Here is a 23,861-nt window from a genome sequence, read left to right as displayed (position 1 = left end):
ATTATGTATATATTTAAGGAAACATACATAAATTGTCGAAATCCATTTAGTTCGTTTAACCTTTAACCTCTGGTTTGCTAGTAAACTGAATTACTGTGTCCCGAAATTATGTTTGTCTAAAAAGTGTGTCACCAACATGAAAAGTTTGGAAAGCTCTGCCCTAGGGCCTCTTTACTTAAGGTTTTCTCCCATTTTGTCTATGGGAAAACATTTTTTGAAAGCACATGCTAAACTTTCTTAGCATGAGTTTTATTGCATTGGCCCCCTTGTGGTAATTTTCTGCTCTAATTAATATTTAGTGATCTTAGTAAATGATGACAGAAAATACCAAAATAGCCATCCATTCAGCCCAGTTGAAACTCATCTTCTCTTGACAGATAATCATATAAAATTCCCAAATGCAACTCAACATCAAATCCCCCTTGCATCTTCCATTAGATCTGTCAGCCCCTCCTTTCATATCTGTCCCCAAGCATAGCCAAGACCATCACATTCATCTCAATGTTGGCTACCCCATCCTTTCTTTGAACTCTGATGAAGTCATATCATGTCTATTTTGGGGTTGTAATTGTTGCTCCATACAGGTTACCCTCATGCAAGTGTGCCACTGATGGTTTTGGCTACAAATGCCACTCTATGCAGTTTAACCCCTTACAAGCGTACCACAGTGTTTGCACTTTGTAGCTATAATGAAATCAGAAACTGACCACTACATAAATGACTTGAAATTCTAAATTTTAAATTTCCTTTCTATAACTTTAATACTGTATTGATATAAAACTGATCATTTTTACTTTTTCCATTGATGCACCAGGTTTGATAATTTTCTATAAGTTTAAAAACATCAATTTGAAGTTCATCAATCGTTGTTGTTTTTCATTTCTATAATGGCTCTTCATTCTGCATATGCAACAAAAGATTCTCTACAACTTTGTTCTAAATAGTTGGTTTTTGCAATGGTTAACAATTTAGTTTTTTGTAGCTTGTGTTATTGCTAAAATTTAGTTTAAAGAAGGTAATTTTTAAAGCCAAGTAAATAGTGATTTCTCTGAGGATAAGCAGGATGGTACTCCTCACACATGGGTGACCTCATCGGATGGAGCCCTAGTCCAGAATTTTGATCTCAAAGATTCTAGAACTTTCAAACATGCCCTACTGAGCATGTGCAGCTATAGTTATCATCCTGCCCCCTAGGCAGAGTCCCTCAGTGGGTTTTTTTTTTTCCGCAGAGCTGTGTGTGTCATGGTGGCTTTGCTCTCTCCTCACAGTTTTTGTAAGTGATTTTTTCGTCAGCTGCAGCTGTTTTTCTTTCCCTTACCTTACAGTAGTTTTATTTTCCTTTTTTTCCTCTTCTTTCCACTGTCTGCCATCCACATGGTAGGCCTTAGACACTGTGCAGTCTGGCAAAATATAATACTATCTCTTATTAAATAAATACTGCACCTGCAGTTTGATATCTGTGTCCTCTCCTTGCTCTGTCTGTTTTTTTGTACTTTTATCAGGTACTGGCTGGACTGACAGCATGCAGTCCATGGTGATCCATGTAGGCTGCTGAGCCTGGGGACTCACCTGAGTTGTACCCAGGCTGGAGTTCCATTTCATTTCACTGATCGATCGGTATCGATGGAGGTTCAAACAGTGAAGAGATTGAGGACTACACCGTTCTTGAGGGGGGGAGAACTCATTCTCCTCACATTCAAAGGAACTAGTCTCCATGGGCAAGATCTGTTAATGACGTAGCCTCCCCTCCTTCTTGCCTGTGATGGCAGCACAGTCTCCTTGTGAGAGAGAGTGAGCAGGACCCTGGGCAAGCAGCTTGCTGCTGCACCTTTGGTGCCATGCCCAGTAAATGTTGCCCGCGCACATCTGTGACCAATGTACCGATGATTTGACACGTCGATGTCAGGATCGTGTCGGGGACCAGGACTGCCATTGATCACCATGGTCACTGCCCTCGATGTTGTAAGGGCCTTCTGTACTGTAGGCATCTGTGGATCAATGCATCGGAGTCATCGAGGCCTTGGGCCTCAAAGTGGTGGAGTAGCGGCACCGACCTCTAGTATCAGGGACCAGGACTGCCATTGGGTGCCATGGTCCCCCTCAACACCATTGGAGCTGCCCTTGATGCCATGAGGTGCATGCATGGGCCATTAAGGTGTGTGGTCTCGATGCTGCAGCTGCCCTCGATGCCATCGATGTGTGTGGCCTCAATGTCATGGCCGCCCTCGAGGTCATCACATTGTGTGGCCTCGAGACCATCATGGTGCGGAGCTGCCTCGATACCATTGATGCCATAGATGCCATCGAGGTGTGAGGCTGCCATGGAGGTCATTGGGCGTGTTAGTCTAGGGTGGTAACGAATGGCATTGCTGGCTATGTCAAGCACCATCTGTGAAGCACTAGGATCTCCATTGAGCAACATAGTCAACCTTGGGGCTGCAGAGCCTCTACTGCAGGCACCTCTGGTATCCTTGGTACTGCAGGTCCATCGATGCCTTCGGGCACCAGGGTCTGTATCGATGCCACTGGGCTGTCAATGTCTGCAGGTTCCTGTGGCACCGGGGATGGTGCTATATACCATCAAATTGATCAAGTCACAGTCAAGCACCACTGAAGCCCTAGGAGTAGCATTGTTTGGTGCCATTGATGCGATCCATTGTTAATGAGCGTGAAAGCGCTATGGGCCCCATTGGATGCCCATAGATGCCACAGGACATGACCGTAGAGTACCAGGGGCAGCGTTGATCACCATGGACTTTGCTGCTGCCATTCCATGAGGGAAATGGCAGTGCGCTATTCCCAATGCAATTTCAAAGGCTGTGCCCACCTTCTTGGAGCATTATCAGGTACTGGGAGTACCATAGGGGTGACACATCATAGAACACCACCCACCATCATGCGATAATCAGAGCCCCAGTGGTCCTGGGAAGCTGTCATCACACTGTTCCTATCCAGTCCATTGGGAGTTAGTATGACAATGGAGCTCAGCATTGCTTTCGGTTCCTCGCAGGATCTGAGAGCAGGTTGGACGGTAGCGCTCTTCTTAGGTTGCCCTAATACACAGCGGGTCTAGTTCATGAGGGAGCCATTCCAAATTCGGTCTCCCCATTATACTAGGAGTCTCCTCTTCAGGGTAGCTCCCTGATGAAAATTAGGGGTTTCTCCCATCCAGGAGTCAATTTTTATACCTGCTGAGCTCGATGGGCATTCTTCGTGGAGGACCACTGTTGTCAGTCATTCTCACCTGCGGGACTCTACCTCAGTGAGAAGGGTTCTAGTCCATCAAATTGGCAAGTATGCCTTTCAATCTATTGCCATATCCATGATTGAGGAAGTTGGGGGACGAGGGATTCCGCAACAGCGGTGCTACTCTTTGATTGCAGTGGCTTGCAAGCTATATGTCCCCATTTTAGGGATAACCCTGTCAATGGACAGGGGAGTCCTGGTTCATGCAACAGTTGTTCCATTTACTGGACCACCTGCTTCCTTAGGGGGAGTATATTATTCATGGCGGAAGTATTAATATCTAAGCCAGGTTTGTGGGCAGTCTGTTCCTGGACTGCAGTCTCTGTTCCTGTTCCTGGACTGCAGTCTCTGTTCCGAGACTGCAGTCTGTTCCGAGATCATGTCCTGGTACCCTTGGGGGTAGATTTTATAATTTTGCGCAAGCGCGTACTTTTGTTCGCGCACCAGGTGCGAACAAAAGTACGCTGGATTTTATAAGATACGAGCCCAGGAGAGAGAGAGAGATTGAGGGGCACCAGCTCCTACCTACATCCGCTGGAAAAACTACCCGGAACAACTCGAACCTCACGCAGTGAACCCTTGGAGAGTGACCCGACCCCCCTCTGGCTGTGAGAGGGCGGAGCCGGATGACGTCGGAGGAGAGTGTCTGTGCATAAATTTGGTGGCAGACGGCGCACTGCCGCCGTCGGGGCGTGCAGCTTGGACCGGCTTAGGCCGGCGAAGGTGCCTCTCCTCTTTGATGTGGATGTAGGTGTGATGCCCAGTCAGAATCTCTAACTCCACATTGATGTATTTGCTGCAGGAATAGTGAGTAAAAGAACCAATTTGTTTTTGGACTTCCTTTTTCTTGTTCATTTTAAGTTAGTTATGCCGCATACAAAGCAGAAGGGGAAGGTACTTCCGGAAGCCTCGACCCCTGCCAGACCTTCCCCATTACAAACAATGTTGACTAACTTTTACCCACCTGTAGAATTTTCAACCCCGGAGAGTCCCGTTATAATGGTTGGAGGAGAGCAAACCCCACCATTATTGGGAGAAGTGAGCTTAAGTCCTGGAGCTCCAACTATTCCCCCACCTCCGAAAATCAGCATTCCCATCATGGTCTCTGGCACAACTGATACACGGATACCGTTGGAACAGTTGAGTTCGTTCGAGGAGGACCGAGATGGGAGGATGCTGCAAGATCAGGGTGAAGGATTCTGGACTCCTTCCCTCTAGAGAGGTGCGAGGTATTGGTGAGATCTTGGAAACAGCCAGGATCTCTGTACCATCAACAGGAATGGTATTAAGTCCCCCATTGGGGAACAACATAGTCCAGGAACAGACTAATGAAGTTTTCTCACCTCACATGCCCGAGGCCCTGCTAGGTAATCCAAAAACTGTGACAGTGGAAATGTTATGGCATGCTATGAATATGTTGCAAAATAATATAATGAAGTTGAATACTAGTATTAAAGAGATGCAAAATGTTTTAGTAAATTTGAATCCCATGGTTGTTAACTATGGGACAGCTTTGACAAAAGTGCAAGAGGATATTTCCTCTATAAAAAAAAGGTGCAATCTTCAATAATTAAGGGGGAATTAGCTTTAAATAAAAAAGTTGAATTATTGGAAAATCATGTTAGATATTCTAATTTAAGATTTGTTAATTTGCCCAAATGTAAGATGGTCTCCACGAGAGAACAATTGAAAAATTATTTTTTGGAAATTTTGACATGGCAGCTGGAAAATTTCCCACTAATTACTAATGTTTATTTTATTAATGAAAAGAAAGTTACTACTTCAGAGCAGTTGGATACTTCCTTAAATGTAACCGAGCTAATAGAAACATCGTATAGTTCCCAAATAGAGATGAGAGGTACCCTTTTGGTCAAGTTTGCATTGTCTTCAGACAGAGACAAGGTTTTAAAAGCCTTTATGTTGAAAAGAACCTCTCTGTACTTGGGACAAAAAATCTGGATTTATCCAGATGTCTCTAAAGAGACACAAGAAAAAAGGAAAAGATTCATTGCTCTAGCTAATATTGCCAGGACATTTGGTATTCAGATAATGATAAGATTCCCTTGTAAGTGTGTCATGCGGGTGGAAGGAGTAAGATATGTGTATTATGATCCACTTCATTTAGAGAACTTCCTGGAAGAACGAAGGAACCAAAGGGGGGAAAATAATACCTAATCTAACCAATAGTTGGTAATAATATTATATCTACGAATTTGTCATATTTGAGTAATTCTATTATTATATTTGGTTTAAATTTGCTCTGTGCTCCCATTTTTGTTTGGTAACAGGAAACAGGTAATGTAATTCATTTAATTGTTTATATTTATAGTTTATGGTTTTGAATATGAATTATCCTGTATGCCTAAAAATATTCAAAGAAATTTGAATAATGTAACTTGAATTATTTACTCATTGTAAATTGAAAATTAATAAATAAATAATTTAAAAAAAGAGTGATCCCTGGACTAGGGGGTAGCGAATTGGAAATTCCACCTCTGGGGGAGTCCAGACGTAAATTCGTTTATGTCCCCTTGCAACAGGAAGGTGTCTCAGTTCTGCTCCCTGTACAGGGCAAGGGTCTTCTGTACGCATATCCTCTGATTCCCTTAGTGGCGAAGACTCATAGCCCCTTATTGGTCAAAACAGTTTTGGTTTCCTCTCCTACGGAGTTGTCCATCCGAAGACTGATCATTCTGGGAACTTCCCCAGATCTCATCACGCAAGATCGAGGCAGGTTGCAGCATCCCAACCTCCAGTCCCTGTCGCTTACAGCCTGGATATTGAGAGGTTAATCCTGCAACCACTCAGTCTTCTCAGAGAATGTGTCTCAGGATCTGGTGGCTTCTATAAAGCCTTCCACTAAAAGGTCCTATGGACTGAAGTAGAGGAGGTTTTCTGTGTGGTGTGAGCAGAAGGCCCTAGATCCATTCTCTTGCCCCATAAAAAAAAAATGCTTGATTACCTTCTACACCTATTGGAAGTTGGCTTAAAAACCAACTTCGTTAGAGTTCATCTCAATGCAGATGGAGTAGATGGTACGCCCATCCCTGTATAGCCTATAGTGGTACGATTCATGCAGGGCCTGCTTCAGTTGAAGCCTCTCCTAAGGCCTCCCTCTGTGTTTTGGTACCTCAACGTGGTGTCAGCTCAGCTGATGAAAGCTCCTTTTGAGCCACTGTATACCTGTGACCTGAAGAACCTGAACTGGAAGGTCATAATTTTGGTGGCAGACACCTCAGCACGCAGGGACAGTGAACTCCAGACCTTAGTGACTTATCCAACTTATGCTAAGTTTTATCATGACAGAGTAGTCTTGCGTACACACCCTAAGTTCCTGCCTAAGGTGGTGACAGACTTCCATCTTAACCAGTCCATCATCCTGCAACATTCTTTCGCAGGCCCCATTTGCACCAATGCGAACGAGCACTGCACAGTTTGGACTACAAGCGAGCCTTAGCTGTTACGCTGAGCTCTGGTCCAGTGTCATGAACACCACCCAGAAGGGTGGCTCCAGGTGGTGAGAGACAGGGATGGCTGGAAACAGTGTCAAATTCCAGGCTGGGTCAGGGCAGGTGGCAGGCAACAGTGTCAGAGTCCAGGCTGGGTCAGGGCAGGTGGCAGGCAACAGTGTCAGAGTCCAGGCTGGGTCAGGGCAGGCGGTAGGCAACAGTGTCAGAGTCCAGGCTGGGTCAGGGCACCTAGTAGTAAGGCAAAGAGCCCGAAGGCCACACACACACGCACGGCAGAGCAGAGATCCCGAAGGCCACACAGGGCAGAGGGCACGAAGGGCACACACACGGCAGAGCAGAGGGCCCGTAGGCCACACACGCACACAGTAGGACAGCGGACCCAAAGGCCTCACTCACACGGCAGGGCAGAGGGCCCGAAGGCCACACACATACGGCAGGGCAGAGGGCCCGAAGACCACACACAGCGCAAGACAAGGCAAAGCAGGGTAGAAGGCCCAAAGACCACACACAGCGCAAGGCAAGGCAAAGCAGGATAGAAGGCCCGAAGACCACACAGCACAAGGCAAGGAAAAGCAGGGTCCAAAGACCACACGCACAGCAAGCAAGGGAGGCTAGAGCAGGGAGCCCAGGCGAGCTCGATGCTGAAGCACCGAGGGAACTGCCAGGCATGGTTATAAGGGGAAATCCAGAACATAGAGAGAACAAGGAAGATGGACCGGCCCAGTCAGGAGAGCCTGCTCTTGAAGGACCCCTGGTGGTGAGGCTGCAGCAGCCAGTAGCCGCAGCGGCCGCAGCAGCACAGCACAGCGGCCGCAGCAGCCACAGCCATAACATTAGCCTTCTGTCTGGAGTTCACCCAATATTTTATTTTGATAGGAATAGGTTGGGCATTGCTGTTGCTGTAGCCAATTGGCTAGCAGATTCCATCTCTTTCTGTTATGCACAGATGGGACTGCATCATGGGGGTCATGTCAAGGCTCATTCTGTTACAGCCATGGAAACATCAGTGATTAGGGATGGCCAACGTTACAGTAGGTTAAGTGCTTGGAATTGAAATTGCTAGCTGTGGAAGTATTTAGAGATTTTTTTATTGCCTTTCCCTGCTTTGTAAAGTCAGTTATCTTCATTTTCAAGTGCTCAGACAGCTGTGGGTTAGAGGAGGCAGAACAACAATCACAACCTGAGAGGTTAGAAGGATCATAGTATTTGTTCAACCATGAAATTGTCTTCACCTGACTAACTAAAGGCCTAACAAGTCAACCAGATTTTTGAGCCTTATTAACAACTTTTTAAAAAACTAGTAATGAATCAACTGGAATGTTACCCTAACCTTTGCACATGCCATATTGTTGTTCACTATTTTATTCTTTTCAAGCTGTTAAAATTAGCAAATTTGCAGAAAGATGTAGTGTTTAACTTTGCAATACAACAAAGAACTGCGGCGCTCGTCTTATTAATCAAAACCCAAATCAAAAAAGACGAAGTGAAATGGAATTCAAATGCTGTGCGGGCCACAGATATAATTAAAGAATCAATTTTTCAATTTTTAAATGATACCGCATCAGCAAGCCAGACAACGGCAGTGAATAAACACTTGCCGTCCGGACTACTCGTCACTTGCGGTGAGATGTTATAAAGAATGTCTTTTGAAATGTAATATAGTTTAAGAATGTCAGCTGGTCCCCGAGAGTAAACTTCAAAAGATAAATTTCCCGACAGCGGCCGGTGTTTCGCGATGCAAGGATCGCTTCTTCAAGAGTGTTTGATAAATTGCTGAAAAGGTGCTTCTATGTGGACTTGTACGTCTCAAACTCTATTGCAACTAGAACGGGACAGCTGTCCCGTTCTGGTTGCAATAGAGTGTTTATTCACTGCCGTTGTCTGGCTTGCTGATGCGGTATCATTTAAAAATTGAAAAATTGATTCTTTAATTATATCTGTGGCCCGCACAGCATTTGAATTCCATTTCACTTCGTGTTTAACTTTGCACCATATAAAGGTTTTGTCAGCTTCTGTTCACTTAGAAATTCATTGAAACATTCAATTGGACTAGAGGTGCCTAAAGTTTTGCACAAAACTATGTTTGTATTTCTAATTGTATTTGTATTCACAAATATTAGCAGATGATACAGGCAATTTGGAGTCATTTATATTTATGTGCTTTTTAAATCCATCTATTCTGTCTTTCCTGTTTATAAGTAACCTTGGAAGATACCTCTTTCTGACCCATGTACTTCTGGGTGGCTATTGGCTTTCCCTAGTGGTCAAGTTTAAAAGCTCATCTATTCCCTTTTTAAAAGTTAGCACCAACAACCAGATACACTTGTATTGGGATTAAATATCCAAGCAAAGAACCTTAAGAGTCCTTGAGGACTATATGTTGAAGTTTTCAGCTCAGTGTGTGGCGGCGGTCAAAAAAGAAAATAGAATGTTTGAAATTATCCAAAAAGGAATGGAGAATAAAACTGAAAACATATTGCTCTTGTATCATTCCTTGGTGCAACCATGGCAGCAGCCATGTTCCATCCTAGTTAAGGTGAACTCGATCCTGCCAGAATAGGCTCTCCCTTCCCGGCACATCTAAAGCCCTCTTCTTTGTACCATCTTCTCATACATGTATTGAGACTCTGGAGCTTATCCTGCCTCTGGGGTCCTGTGTGTGAAATGAGGAATATTTCTGCAAATGCTACACTGGAGATTCTGGATTTCAATTTTCTACCTAAAAGCCTTAATTTAGCCTCCAAAACCTCCCTTCTGCACCTTCCTTTGCCATTTGTATCCACATGTATTGTGAGAGGCCGGCACTTCCCTGGCACTCTCTAAAATCTTTTTTAGGTTAAGCCTGAGGTCTGCTACCTTCATTCCAGGCAGACAAGATACCAAGTGATCCTCACACAAAATAGCCATTCAGCAGTTTACATTCCTAACCATTGAATCATTAACTGAAACAGCAGTCATAACTCTTCCATCTTGGGTATATGCCCCTGGAAAGAGGTCCTTGGTGTCAGAAGATAAGGTATCAGCTGATGGGCAGGTCTTAGCTTACAGGATCGTTTCTTGCCACACTATATGATGGTCTCCTACAAAATAACCTTGCTTTGTGAAAGCATAACAGGGGCTACCAGCATTGAGTTTGGACTGCTCTACCCTGTTCCTGAAGATCTCCTCTGTATACCTCTTGGTCTGCCTCAGCTACCACAGGTCTGTTACTCTGGCCTTCAGAGATCATATTTGTTCTCTGAGAGCCAGGTGCACACATTCAGCAGACAGATAATCATGCATGTGGCACTCTGTGCAAAAGTTGGATAGGCCCCCCCCCAACTTGCTGCTGGATTTATGTCTACATGTTAATTTTGTTAAGTTGCTAAAGTTTTGCAAGTTGTTTAAGTAGTATGGATGCTTAATCAAATCTAAAAACCCTTAACTTTATCAGGTGTATTTTATGCTAGTCTTTTAATGATCTGCAATAGAACAAAAATTAATCAATTACTAAAATCAGGGTTAATTGCATATTGTGGGAAACCCCTAATTGATTCTTGTTTTGAAACATTTCCTCCTAATAGGGGTAATAATCTATATTTCAAAAACTGTGACTAGGGTGAATAGGGAACAAATATCAATGTTTACTTGTTCACTTTTCTGCACTCAGAATTGCATTTTAACCTTAAACTACACAGGATTACCACAAGCTCGCACACTACTTTCCCAACACACAAATATACAACACGGTAATAATTCAACCCTCAAACAGATTCTTTTGAGACATTTAAGCACATGTTCCCAGCAATCCAATATTCAAATTCTGCTTACCCACCAACAGACACAGCTTCTGCTAACAGCAATTCCTCAGGATAATACAGTACATATAGTATTGTCTTTAGATTTCTTTTTATGTACATTGTTATCAAAATTACATTTTTGTAATTGTATATATTGTTTGCAGGAAAAGAAAGAAAGGCGAGAAATCATATCAAAAAAACAGAAAAAGCTTCAAGTTATTTTGGAAGATGAGCCACCTCCTCCTTGGAGCCCACCAAGCAGAACTGTGCCATTGGGGAAATGATCTGAATCCAATTGTTGTCTTGCATAGCTTGTCTGTATATCACAACAATGGATTGTGCAAGACTTCATATCATATCATCTCTTAAATCTGTTAATTTTGGAACAGTTGATCAAATGAGTCAAGTTCATTCCAACTGCTAATGACCTAAACTAACTTGCTATATAAAATGTATTCAGGACCGGGCATGCTTTCACTTCACTAGTTTTGAGTATTGACGCCTTCTCAGGTGCTGAATTTACCTTTCTTTATTGAGTTACAGTTTACAGGAAGAAAGTCATTTGAATGGAATGAAATGTTAGAATAGTGTTAGCAATTCACATCTCTTACCAGCCACTGTTTTTAACTTTGATACTTAGTTTGGAGAAGGTGAGTTTTGTTTTTCAAGTTTTTACAAGTAAAATCATTATCAGTGCATCTATTTTTGCCTAGACATATGGAGTATATTACTTTAAGGAGTTGTATTTAGATTTTCATTTCAGGGATTAGAAATGATTGCTCTTGGGCAAAAATGTGAATCATGCATTGAATCATTAAGAACAAGTGCAATAATATTTATAAAATCCATGGTACTCATTTGTCTCCTCGAGATTATACTGCCCTATAATGAGGGCCATTGTAAAAGTGCAAATCCATTAGAAATAGATTTTTTCAATTTTGAAGCAGTTCTTTAATTTTAAAGTTTTCCTTCATTTTCTTCCACTTTTGCCTCTTTCTTTGGAATTTTTAAAAAATATTTTTATTCTACTTTTCTGAAAGCATGACTTAAATGAGTAGAACATCGAGGAAACTAAGAACATCTGGGAGGATTCAGATAGTGTGCTACTGTCCGTAAAGCAGACACATTCTGCAAGTTATTGTCCTAAGTAAACCACTAAATAGAATTATAAACAAACCTGGCTATGCGCATAACCACTGATTACAAAATACAATCGGGATACAGTGAAAATACATACAGTAAATATGTCATCAATACTTACTGATAATACTTACTCATAAAAACAGAGCTCATATGTGTACTCACACAGAGCACTTCTAGTGCTAACTAATTTACCTACAAAGACAGACACTTTATGCATATGTTACAATGTATCATACATAGTCAAACATTGTGTCACTTTCAGTACAAGCTTGCAATATAGTAAATTATGTACAAAGCAATTAACATGTACAGTGATCTCGCTGCATTCTTATCCTGTGTGGAAGATTCACTATGTAGAAAACTACAGTACTTTTCTTTCATCGCCAGCTTTAATAGTCATAACAGCACATGTACTCCCATTAATAAGCAAGTTGTTAAGGATTTACCTATTTTGCTTTAGTTTTTCAATGGATAGATCTCCAGGATTCATTTAACATATATCAATCAAGCATACTTTCACTATCTTCTGATACAGGCTTGTTAATTGCTTTGTACATTGTTTGTATATTGCAAGCTTGTACTGAAAGTGACACAATGTTTGACTATGTATGATACATTGTAACATATGCATAAAGTGTCTCTGTCTTTGTTGGTAAGAAATTAGTTAGAAGTGCTCTGTGTGTGAGTACATATACACTCATAAAAACAGAGCTTATATATGTATCAGTATTGATAACATTTACTGTATGTATTTTCATTGTATCCGATTCCTTTTTGATTTTGGAATATTATAAAGCGTTTTGTAATCATTTATTAAAGATATTTGTAATATTAACTGTATGTTATAATTCCTTCATGCATCAGATTATATTGTTCTTTGGAATTTAAGTTTTCTACCTTTGGGCAGGATTCATCATTCCTTGTGGAATGATGAATCCCGCAAAAGGGGGGGGGGGAAGGGGCGGGCCTGCAAAAGGCCGCAGCCATTCGCATTGCGGCAGTGCAATTTCGCAGTGAATAGCAACACTGTAAAAGATGTAGCTATTTGCCATACTACCGGCTCCTCCCCCTCCCCACCCCGACTCCTCCCCTCCAGCTAATTTAAATCCTATCACATGCAAAAAAGCATTTTCACGTGCAATAAATGTTTAGAAAATAAGCAGAGGTGATATGATACAGACTTTCAGATACTTGAAAGGTTTTAATGATCCATGGTCAACAAACCTTTTACATTGGAAAAAAAATCAGTAGAACTAGGGGTCACGATTTGAAACTCCAGGGAGGAAGACTCAGAGCCAATGTCAGGAAGTATTTCTTCACGGAGAGGGTGGTAGATGCCTGGAATGCCCTTCCGGAGGAAGTGGTGAAGACTAAAACTGTGAAGGATTTCAAAGGGGCATGGGATAAACACTGGATCCGTAAAGGCTAGAGGATGGGAATGAAGAGAAGAGCCATGGGGGTGGCTTACTGGAACGGAGGCTACTACCTGGTGATTACTACCCTTACTCAATAAGCCTTCTCACGGTTAATGCAACTCCAACATTGCCCTCTGCATCAACGGCAGGGGGGAAATGTGGGAAAGAGGATTTGCATTCAGTCAACAACCAACAAGGACTGAACTTCACAATCTGGGTAAACAAATAAGCGTGGGGGTAGCTTGCTTATTATGGCGGTTAGTACCCTAAACCAATTAAGCCTGATATATCATTTTGATTGCATATACAGTGTTGTTCTCTGCTTCAACGGCAGAGGGAAATATGGAAAAGTGGATTTGCATTCAGACAACAACCAACAAGGACTGAACTTCACAATCTGGGTAAACAAATAAGCATGGGGGTAGCTTGCTTATTATGGTGGTTACTACCCTAAACCAATTAAGCCTGATATATCACTTTGAATGCATATACAGTGTTGCTCTCTGCTTCAACGGCAGGGATAAATGTGGAAAAGAGGATTTACATTAAGACAACATCCAACAAGGCATTGATCTGTGCAGTCTGGATAAATAAGCATCGGGATAACTTGCTTGATGCGGCGGTTACTACCTTTAACCATTAAGCCTAATGCAACTCCAGCATTACTCTCTGCATCAATGACAGGGGATGGCAGGACATTTGAATCAGTTACCAACAAGGGCTCTGAACTTGGTGGTTGGTGAAACAGATAAGTATGGGAAAATAAATGTGGGAGCTTGCTAGGCAGACTGGATGGGCCAATCGGTCTTTTTCTGCCGTCGTTTCTATGTAATTACAGTCAACTGGTCAGCAGGTAGTGAAGACCTTAAAGGCAACAAAGACTATGAAAGAGTGGCCACCTCAGAAAGTAGTGTGAGCACAAGCAGCACTTTCAGTACCGGGTCCTCGGCACCCCATGTGTTTACAAAGTGCCTAGCAGTGGCTGCGGCCCATTTACACAAGAATCACATACATGTCTTTCCTTACCTGGATGACTGGCTCATCAAGAGCCAATCCAAACAAGGAGCTCTCAACACCCACCCTCAAGCTCACTATCAATCTACTGCACGCATTGGGATTTATCAACTACCAAAAATCCCACCTAACTCCATCTCACCTCCTCACTTTCATCGGAGCAGAGTTGGATACCACAGTGGCAAAGGCCTTCCTGCCCAATGACTGCACAGACACACTCTCCAAACTAGCTGTATCTCTGCACACAAAGAAATCAGCCTCAGCCCATCAATTTTTAATGTTTCTGGGCCACATGGCTTCCACGGTCCACGTCATTCCTATAGCCAGTCTGACCATGAGAATAACTCAATGGACTTTGAAAACTCAGTGGCTGCAAGCCACTCAATCGCTCTCATCCCAGATCCAAGTAACCCACCAGTTACGTGTATCGCTTCTCTGGTGAACAAACAAAACCAACTTACTAACAGTCTGCCTTTTCAGCAACCAGTTCCAAAGGTAACTTTGACCATGGATGCATCCACCTTGGGTGGGGAGCTCATGTGAACAATCTTCAAACTCAAGGTACTTGGACACAGCTCGAAGCAACGTTTCAAATCAACTTCCTAGATCTTCGAGCTATACATTATGCTCTCAAGGACTGCCTTTCACACAAGACTGCTCTCATACAAACAGTCAACACAGTTGCAATGTGGTATTTGAACAAACAGGGAGGCACAGGCTCTTATCTCCTCTGCCAAGAAGCCGCGCAGATCTGGGACTGGGCTCTTGCACACTCCATGTATCTCCGGGCCACTTATCTGACAGGCATACAGAATGTACTAGCAGATCGCCTCAGCCGACAGTTCCATCCCCACAAGAGGTCTCTGGATCCTGTGATAATGACCAGAATCTTCCAACGCTGGGGTCAACCAACAATAGACCTCTTTGCATTCAAACTGAATCACAAAGTGGACAGATTCTGTTCCCTGCACAGGTAACAAAGCAGGTTAACCCCTTGCCCCTGGAACATAGGCCTCCTAAATGCATATCCCCCGATACCGTTAATAGCCAAAACTAGTGAAGCTACAACAGGACACAGGGTCAATGATACTCATAGTCCCATATTGGCCTCAACAAGTATGGTTTCCCATACTTCTCGACCTCTTGATCAGAGAACCCATTCGCCTGGGCACAGCGCCCACTCATAAATCGGAGTCAAGGCATGTTATGCCATTCGAACCTTCAGACCCTATCCCTCACTGCCTGGATGTTGAAAGCTTGATCCTGCAACCGCTCAACCTTACAACTGAAGTCTCTCAAGTGCTTGTAGCTTCACAAAAGCCTTCCACATCAAAATCCTATCTTTCTAAGTGGAAACGGTTTACCATATGGTGACGCAAAACATTTTAGATCCTTTCTCCTGCCCCACTCCATCTGTTTAAGACTATTTCTGGCACCTTTCAGACTCTGGTCTCCAGACTTCCTCTGTGAGGGTACACCTGAGTGCCATCTCAGCATACCACAAGGGCGTAGGGGATGCCCCGGTAACGGTGCAACCCTTTTCAGTCAGTTCATGAGGGGCCTATAACAATTTAAGCCCCCTCTATGGCCACCAGTCACTGAGTGCAACCTAAATGTAGTACGTACAAGGCTCATGCGCTCTCTGTTTGAGCCTTTGCTCTCCTGCAATGTTAAATTTCTTACATAGAAAGGCCTTTTCCTAGTAGCCATTACATCTGCTCAAAGGGTTAGTGAGTTACAAGCACTTGTCACATACTCACCCTATACAAGGCTCCTCCATGACAGAGTAGTCCTCTGTACTCACCCTAAATTCCTTCCCAAGGTGGTTACTGACTTCCACTTGAATCAGTCTATAATCTTGCCCTCATTTTTCCCAAGGCCTCACTCTCACCAGGGCGAGAGAGTTTTACACACCTTGGATTGTAAACGTGCACTTGCATTTTACCTAGACCGCACTGCAGTCCATAGGAAATCCACCCAACTCTTTGTTTCTTTTGACAAAAACAAGCTGGGAGTTGCAGTGGGCAAACAAACTCTCTTCAACTGGCTAGCAGACTATCAAATTCTGCTATGAAAAACAGACCTTCCTCTCCAGGGATGAGTGAAGTCGCACTCAGTAAGAGCCATGGCAACCTCAGTAGCACACTATCGTTCAGTACTGATTGTTGACATCTGTAAAGCTGCAACACGGAGCTCTCTTCACACATTTGCAGCACATTATTGCCTAGACAAGGAAGGATGCCAAGATTCCGCCTTTGGCCAATCTGTCTTGAAGAACTTATTTTCAGTATAATCCTAACTCCTTCCACATCCAATCTGCTGTGATTTTCAGGCTGCCTCATTTTTCCCAACAGCACATCAGTTGTTGTACCTGTTCCACAGGTTCTGTGCTGTTGGTCCATTAAATATGAGTCAGCTTGTAGCTTGCTAATCACCCACATATGAGGACTACCGTCCTGGGAGAAAGCAGAGTTGCTTCCCGGTAACAGGTGTTCTCCCAGGACAGCAGGATGTAGTCCTCACGAAACCTGCCACCCTGCAGAGTTGGGTCCGAAATGTTTTATTATTTTATTTTTTCGCTCGCACTTATTGCTACAAACGAGACTGAAGGGAGCCCCTGTGGCTCGAGGGATAATGGCATACTGGGCATGCTCAGTGTGCCAGTCAAAAGTTCTAGAAACTTTGACAGAAATGTTTTCTGTGATAGGGCTCTGTCCAGTGATGTCACCCACATGTGAGGACTACATCCTGCTATCCTGGGAGAACACCTGTTACAGATAAGCAACTCTGCTTTCTCTGGCAACAAATTCCAGAGCTTAATTGTACATTGAGTGAAAAAGAATTGTCTCCGATTAGTCTTAAATGTGCTACTTGCTAACTTCATGGAGTACCCCATATAACTACAGCAAGGGTTATTTTTCCCTCTATGGAACACCTTGCACTTGTCCACATTAAATTTCATCTGCCATTTGGATGCCCAATCTTCCAGTCTCGCAAGGTCCTCCTGTAATGTATCGTAATCCGTTTGTGATTTAACTATGAATAATTTTGTATCATCTGCAAATTTGATAACCTGACTTGTCGTATTTCTTTCCAGATCATTTATAAATATATTGAAAAGCACGGGTGCCAGTACAGATCCCTGAGGCACTCCACTGCCCACCCCCTCCACTGAGAAAATTGATCATTTAATCCTACTTTCTGTTTCCTGTCTTTTAACCAGTTTGTAATCCACTAAAGGACATCGCCTCCTATCCCATGACTTTTTAGTTTCTTAGAAGCCTCTCATGAGGTACTTTGTCAAATGCCTCCTGAAAATCCAAATACACTACATCTACTGGTTCACCTTTATCCATGTTTATTAACCCCTTCAAAACAAATGAAGCAGATTTGTTAGGCAAAACTTCCCTTGGGGAAATCCATGTTGACTGTGTTCCATTAAACCATATCTTTCTATATGCTCTCTGATTATGATCTTCAGAATAGTTTCCACTATTTTTCCTGGCACTGAAGTCAGGTTCACTGGTCTATAGTTTCCCGGATCGCCCCTGAGCCCGTTTTACATATTGAGGTTACATTGACCACCCTCCAGTCTTCAGGTACAATGGAAGATTTTAATGATAGGTTACAAATCCCATCATATTTAACATTTATTTTCTTTGTAAAGTCATATTTTCAATTTTATTAATTGTTATCCATTCCATTTATTTTTCTGATGGGTGTGTACTTTGGCAAAATTGCATACTTTGTATCAAAACACAATGTTTGGTTCATCTATCATAAAGATGTGAATGCAAGGAGACACTTTAAATTCTGTTCCCAAATTCAGATTTCCAAATAACTCTTTGTTTACAAGTGTTTAATAAACACTAGCACAATTACATTTAGAATGAATTATTTAAATTAAATTATTTAAATTATTACTTGTTTCACATTCATTATCTTTTTATCATTTTTAACCTTAAAATTTGAATCCACATAATCATATTTCTTACTTATAGTTTATTAGATTTTTTATACCGCCGTATTGGCGTTAGCCTTCACAGCGGTTTACAATATACACATTGGAAATACAGTAAAACAATTCAATAAAAGATGACAGCTAAAATTAGTTAAAAGCACATAAAAGTATTTTAGCTGTACAAGTAAAGATAAAATTATAGATGGCTATTCCTCAATATGGTATTCAAGGGTAAAGTTAAGACAAATTAAAACAAAATAATAAACATGCATAAAATATCACACTCACAAAACATAAAAGTTAGTTCTGCCTTTAAAATTGAAGTTTTGGAGCGTTTGTTTTAGTACCTGTAACTAGCCATGAGAGGTTTGATTATTGTCTTGTCATCCTGCATAGTTTATCACGGATGTCACTAAAACCAGGCACAAGATGAGGTTCACAATTACAAAACAAAAAGAGAATAATACTTAAGAACATAAGAACATAAGAAATTGCCATGCTGGGTCAGACCAAGGGTCCATCAAGCCCAGCATCCTGTTTCCAACAGAGGCCAAACCAGGCCACAAGAACTTGGCAATTATCCAAAACACTAAGGAGATCCCATGCTACTGATGCAATTAATAGCAGTGGCTATTCCCTAAGTAAACTTGATTAATAACCGTTAATGGACTTCTCCTCCAAAAACGTATCCAAACCTTTTTTGAACCCAGCTACACTAAGGGGTAGATTTTATAAAAGTACGCCCATGCGTACTTGTGTTTGCGCACCAGGCACAAACAAGAGTACACTGGATTTTAATAAATACGCGCATAGCCGCACGTATCCTTTAAAATCCAGGATCAGTGCATGCAAGGCTGCCCAAAATCGGCAGCCTGCACGCACCGAGCCACACAGCCTGCCTCCGTTCCCTCGGAGGGAACTTTTCTTCCACCCACCCCCCGCACCTTCCCCTCCCTTCCCCTGCCTAACCTCCCCCCCCCCCCCCCCCCCAGCTCTATCTAAACCTCCCCCTACCTTTGTTTTAAAAGTTACGCCTGCGTAACTGGCCTGCGTTCCCTGGCCCAGGAGCTGTTTCAGAGGACTCGGCAATGCCCCCGGCCGGAACCATGCCTGCAGCCCCGCCCCCAAATGACACGCCATCGCGACACCCCCCCAGGAAAGCCCCGGGACTTACACGCGTGCAGGAACTTGGGGCACGTTTTCGGGGGTACACGCATATATTACACGTGTACCCCTTTGAAAATCTGCCCCTAACTGCACTAACCACATCCTCTGACAACAAATTCCAGAGCTTTATTGTGTGTTGAGTGAAAAAGAATGTTCTCTGATTAGTCTTAAATGTGCTACTTGCTAACTTCATGGAATGCCCCCTAGTCCTTCTATTATTCGAAAGTGTAAGTAACCGATTCACATCTACTCGTTCAAGACCTCTATCATATCCCCCCTTAGCCGTCTCTTCTCCAAGCTGAACAACCCTAACCTCTTCAGCCTTTCCTCATAGGGGAGCTGTTCCATCCCCTTTATCATTTTGGTTGCCCTTCTCTGTACCTTCTCCATCGCAACTATATCTATTTTGAGATGCGGCGACCAGAACTGTACACAGTATTCAAGGTGCGGTCTCACCATACAGAGGCATTATGACATTTTCTGTTTTATTAACCATTCCCTTCCTAATAATTCCTAACATGCTGTTTGCTTTTTTTACTGCTGCAGCACACTGAGCTGATGATTTTAAAGTATTATCCACTATGATGCCTAGATCTTTTTCCTGGGTGGTAGCTCCTAATATGGAACCTAACATCGTGTAACTACAGCAAGGGTTATTTTTCCCTATATGCAACACCTTGCACTTGTCCTCATACAATTTCATCTGCCATTTGGATGCCCAATCTTCCAGTCTTGCAAGGTCCTCCTGTAATCTATCACAAACCGCTTGTGATTTAACTACTCTGAATAATTTTGTATCATATGCAAATTTGATAACCTAATTTGTCGTATTCCTTTCCAGATCATTTATATATATATATATATATTGAAAAACACCGGTCCAAGTACAGATCCCTGAGGCACTCCACTGTTTACCCTTTTCCACTGAGAAAATTGACCGTTTAATCCTACTCTCTGTTTCCTGTCTTTTAACCAGTTTGTAATCCATGAAAGGACATCGCCTCCAATCCCATTATTTTTTAGTTTTCCTAGAAGCCTCTCATGAGGGACTTTGTCAAACGCCTTCTGAAAATCCAAATACACTACATCTACCGGTTCACTTTTATCCACATGTTTATTAACCCCTTCAAAAAAATGAAGCAGATTTGTTAGGCAAGACTTCCCTGTTGTCCCATAATTCAATGGCTGTTTCAAGGGCCTCAAAATTCAATCCCTCCCATGGAATTTGCCATTCCCTTCGGAATCACTGTGAGAGATTGGGGCCTGAACATCAACAATGGTAGTAGGTACAGGAGAGCTGGCGATGGTCCTGTATCTCTTTCCTGCTGCTGTGCCCTGACAATTTAGTGCAGCGCCTCAAGCTGCATCCTCCCTCTGCTTCTGGCCCAAGAGTCATCCTTTGAACCACAGAGCATTACAGCATCCCACATGGTTCAAAGTGCAGCAGCCTCAGGAAACAGGAGGAGAATACAGCTTGAAGTGCTACACTGCCTTTGGCCTGTGCCAGGATGGGAGGCTAAGTGATGGGATTGAGGAGTCAAGTAAATGAGGGGATCGGAGGGAGTAAGGAAAGGAAAGATAGGTGATGGGGCAAGAATCAGGGGATGAATTTGGTTGATAAGACTGAAGGGATTGAGGAGGTGCATAGAAGGGAAAGTGAATGAGGGAATTGGAGGAAGGATGGGAAGGGGGAGAGGGAATGGGGCAAGATAGTGAATGAGGGTATCAGAAGGAAAGCAGAGGAGAAAGACATTGAAGGGATTGGGGCAAGAGTGAGTGGAGTACTCAAAAGCACTGTGGGTATGAGTAAATCAGAGTGAGGGCTAGCCATGAGTGAGGGGATAGGAAGCAGACAGACCAGGGGAAACAACAGTGGGAAGTAAGAACCTTGGAGGGGCTATGGAATGTGAGAAAGGGGATCGGAAGAGGGTACAGAGAAAGAGCAAGAGAATTAGAGGGTTGTGTGTGGGAAGAGTGAGTGAGGAAATCAGAGAAGAGGTATTAGAAGAAGGGGTGTGAAGAGAGATTAAGTGGCTTGGAGGGGCTGTGATTGAGGAGAATGAAGGAGCATGAAAGAAGAGCTTGGTGTGAAGAGGGCTGTGAGTTAATCATCCTTCAGATTTCCGATCCAGGATCCTGTCTATCTTATTCCCCTTCCCTCTGCTCCACTCATTCCCTTCCCCCTATAATTCCCCATAATCTCCTGCCTTCTGCATCCTCTATCCCTCTACCCCTCCTGCCTGAGTTCATTTTTCTATTGTCCTCTGCGATCCCCTCTCCCCATTCCCCAGATGCTTTCTCCTTTTCTCTATCTTCCTCCCTGCCGAATACTATTATTAAAATCTCTTTCCCTCAAATAAAAAAAAAAAAAAGCAAATTAACTGGGCACAGAAATGTCAGAAAATAACTTAAGTTTCATAAAATGAAAAAAGCTAATTACATTAAAAGTATGCAAATGTATGCAGAATTATGCAAATTTTCACATCATTGCTGCAAAATCTTGAAAAATCTGCAAGAAACAGAGGACACTGACAATTGCCATATTTGTGCATATACCAGTATGGTGAGGGGGATGTTTTGACTTGGGGGTTTATATGAAAAACAACAATATGGTGACATCAAAATAATTTTTCAGTTTTATTTCCCCCAAAAGCTTTATTGCCAAGCTATGTTGAATGTAAGGTCTTCTGAAAGTAGATGAAGTACTAATTATATTATGTCATTATTCTAAGTAAATTGCAATTGTGGAGAACAGTTATATATTCACTGGGGATGTGCAGAAGAAAAATGTTTCATTTCATCTATTTATTTTGTGGGGATCCCAATTTGCTTCTTTAGTTTCAAAATTTAAAAAAATGTTTTGATTTGTTTATCATTTGCCATTAAACTCAAGGGAGAAAGCATGGCAGCCTATTTTGGACTCCAGAATTGGGGTGCTCTCATCAGTTCTCATGAAACTTATGGGAAGAATTCATTGCAAGCCGGTACCTAGATTGTGGCAAAGTGAAACCAAAACTGGCATGAATAGCCTAGGTTCTGTGAAGGGGCAAAGTGGTACCAGAGGTGGCACAAGATCTCCAAGGCTTTGGCAGAGGATCAAACAAGCAGCAAGAAGGGGAAGAACACCCCAACGCTCCAAAAGAGAGCACCAACAACAGGGACATGAACCCTTGAGGGCAGCATGAGAGGCAAATTGGCACCAAAAGTGGCATCCGCATCCTAAGGCACCATGAAGAGGGAACAAAGCAGAAAAGGTGGCAGGGAAAACCTCAAGGCACTGATAAAGAGGCCAAGCAGTTCAAAGAGTGGCATCAAGACACCAAAGCAACATGGGAGGGTGCATGGCAGCTCCCCCTCCCCCAGAGTGGCAGGAACACTTCAAGGGGTAAGGTCTGCAGTATGGCATTAAGTCACAGTGGCAAAAGGAAACACAGGGTGTAAAGCCTGGACATGGCAGCAAGGCTAAGTGGCACATAGACCCCCAAGATGTAGCGTGAGAAATCTAGCAGCAAGGCAGAGTGGCATGGGAGACGTAACATTTCCCCTGCCAATCAATTTGTATTAAGAATGTTCCAATTGTAAACTGCTAAGAAACTTTGGAAGGTATACAAATCTTTAAAATAAATGATCAGATTCAGTACGAGAGAATGAACTGTGATCAATATGATTTTCTTGAAATAAGCTTTTATTACATTCACTGCTTGAACTTGACCTAGCTGGTGGGTGGAATTTTGATTTTCTTGTGAAATTGGCTTTCTGAAGGAAACTGTTATCACACGCAGAACATCTAAATGATTTCTCTGTGTGTGGCGTGGTTTTCCTGGAAATTGGTGAGTTGCTTTATTTAGAAACCTCTCAATATTCCGTAGGTGAATGCTGGCTGTTTTATTTCCTGACTTCCTGGCTTTGCATGAGTTCACATTGCCTAACTGATACTTTTAGCACACTAAGAACATGAAAATGTTTTCTCTCCTTGGTTTTCTGTTCTGCCTGTATTTCTTCCTTCAGACTGAAGGATTTCATGGACAAACCGCCCTGGTATAATCAACCATCAAACAGGGTGGGAGAACCAGGCTGGAGTTATGGAGGGGTAGGAGGAAAGTTGACCTGTAGAACAGGTGCCATGCTATGGTAATAGAAACCTGTATAGTCTCTCTTTTTCACATTTTTGTTCTGGGGTCAAAACACCCTAGTGCAACCAACAAGTAATCAGGGTGGAAGAACCAGGCTAGTATCATTTTAGAGGGTATAGAACAAAACAAAGAACCATAGAAGAGGTTGAGGGGAAGAGAACTTTAAAAAAATAAAATAAATCCAGTTTCTTTTCTGGGGAAAAACAATCACCCCAGTACAAACAAGAAACAAATAACAGCAAACAACATGGAGGTACCAAAACTCCCATGTTCTTACATATTAGGCATAAGTGGGCAGAGCAATAGCACCAAAACGTTTGTACTGGTATAAGGGGCATGGCTGGTAGACATGTGCCTGCAAGTCCCCTATGGTGGTACTATGGGTATGGCAGCTGGGCATCAGCCAGTAAGTCCCTATGAGGTAGTAGGGATATGATAGATAGGCATCAGGTAGCAAATCTCCTATGGTGATACTAGGGTTATAGAAAACAAGAAAGGAAACTCAGGATATGATTACATTGTCTTGCAATAAT

The 23,861-nt window shown here is 42.7% G+C and overlaps 2 long non-coding RNA genes across 2 annotated transcripts in view; one reads left to right on the top strand and one right to left on the bottom strand.

Moving 5' to 3' along the window:
• LOC115097406 overlaps positions 1-10,962 on the top strand; it is a 30,210-nt gene extending 19,248 nt beyond the window's left edge. The window contains exon 2 of the long non-coding RNA XR_003858279.1: positions 10,660-10,962. This is a non-coding gene — a long non-coding RNA (uncharacterized LOC115097406). The remainder of the gene's footprint in view (positions 1-10,659) is intronic.
• The window catches only part of LOC115097451, a 311,652-nt gene that overhangs the window by 32,967 nt on the left and 254,824 nt on the right, over positions 1-23,861 (bottom strand). The gene's annotated exons all lie outside the window — the stretch shown is intronic.

The sequence above is a fragment of the Rhinatrema bivittatum genome, chromosome 1 (genome assembly GCF_901001135.1).
Source record: "Rhinatrema bivittatum chromosome 1, aRhiBiv1.1, whole genome shotgun sequence".
NCBI classification, from domain to species: Eukaryota; Metazoa; Chordata; class Amphibia; order Gymnophiona; family Rhinatrematidae; genus Rhinatrema; species Rhinatrema bivittatum.
This window is presented reverse-complemented; position numbering and strand designations above follow the sequence as displayed.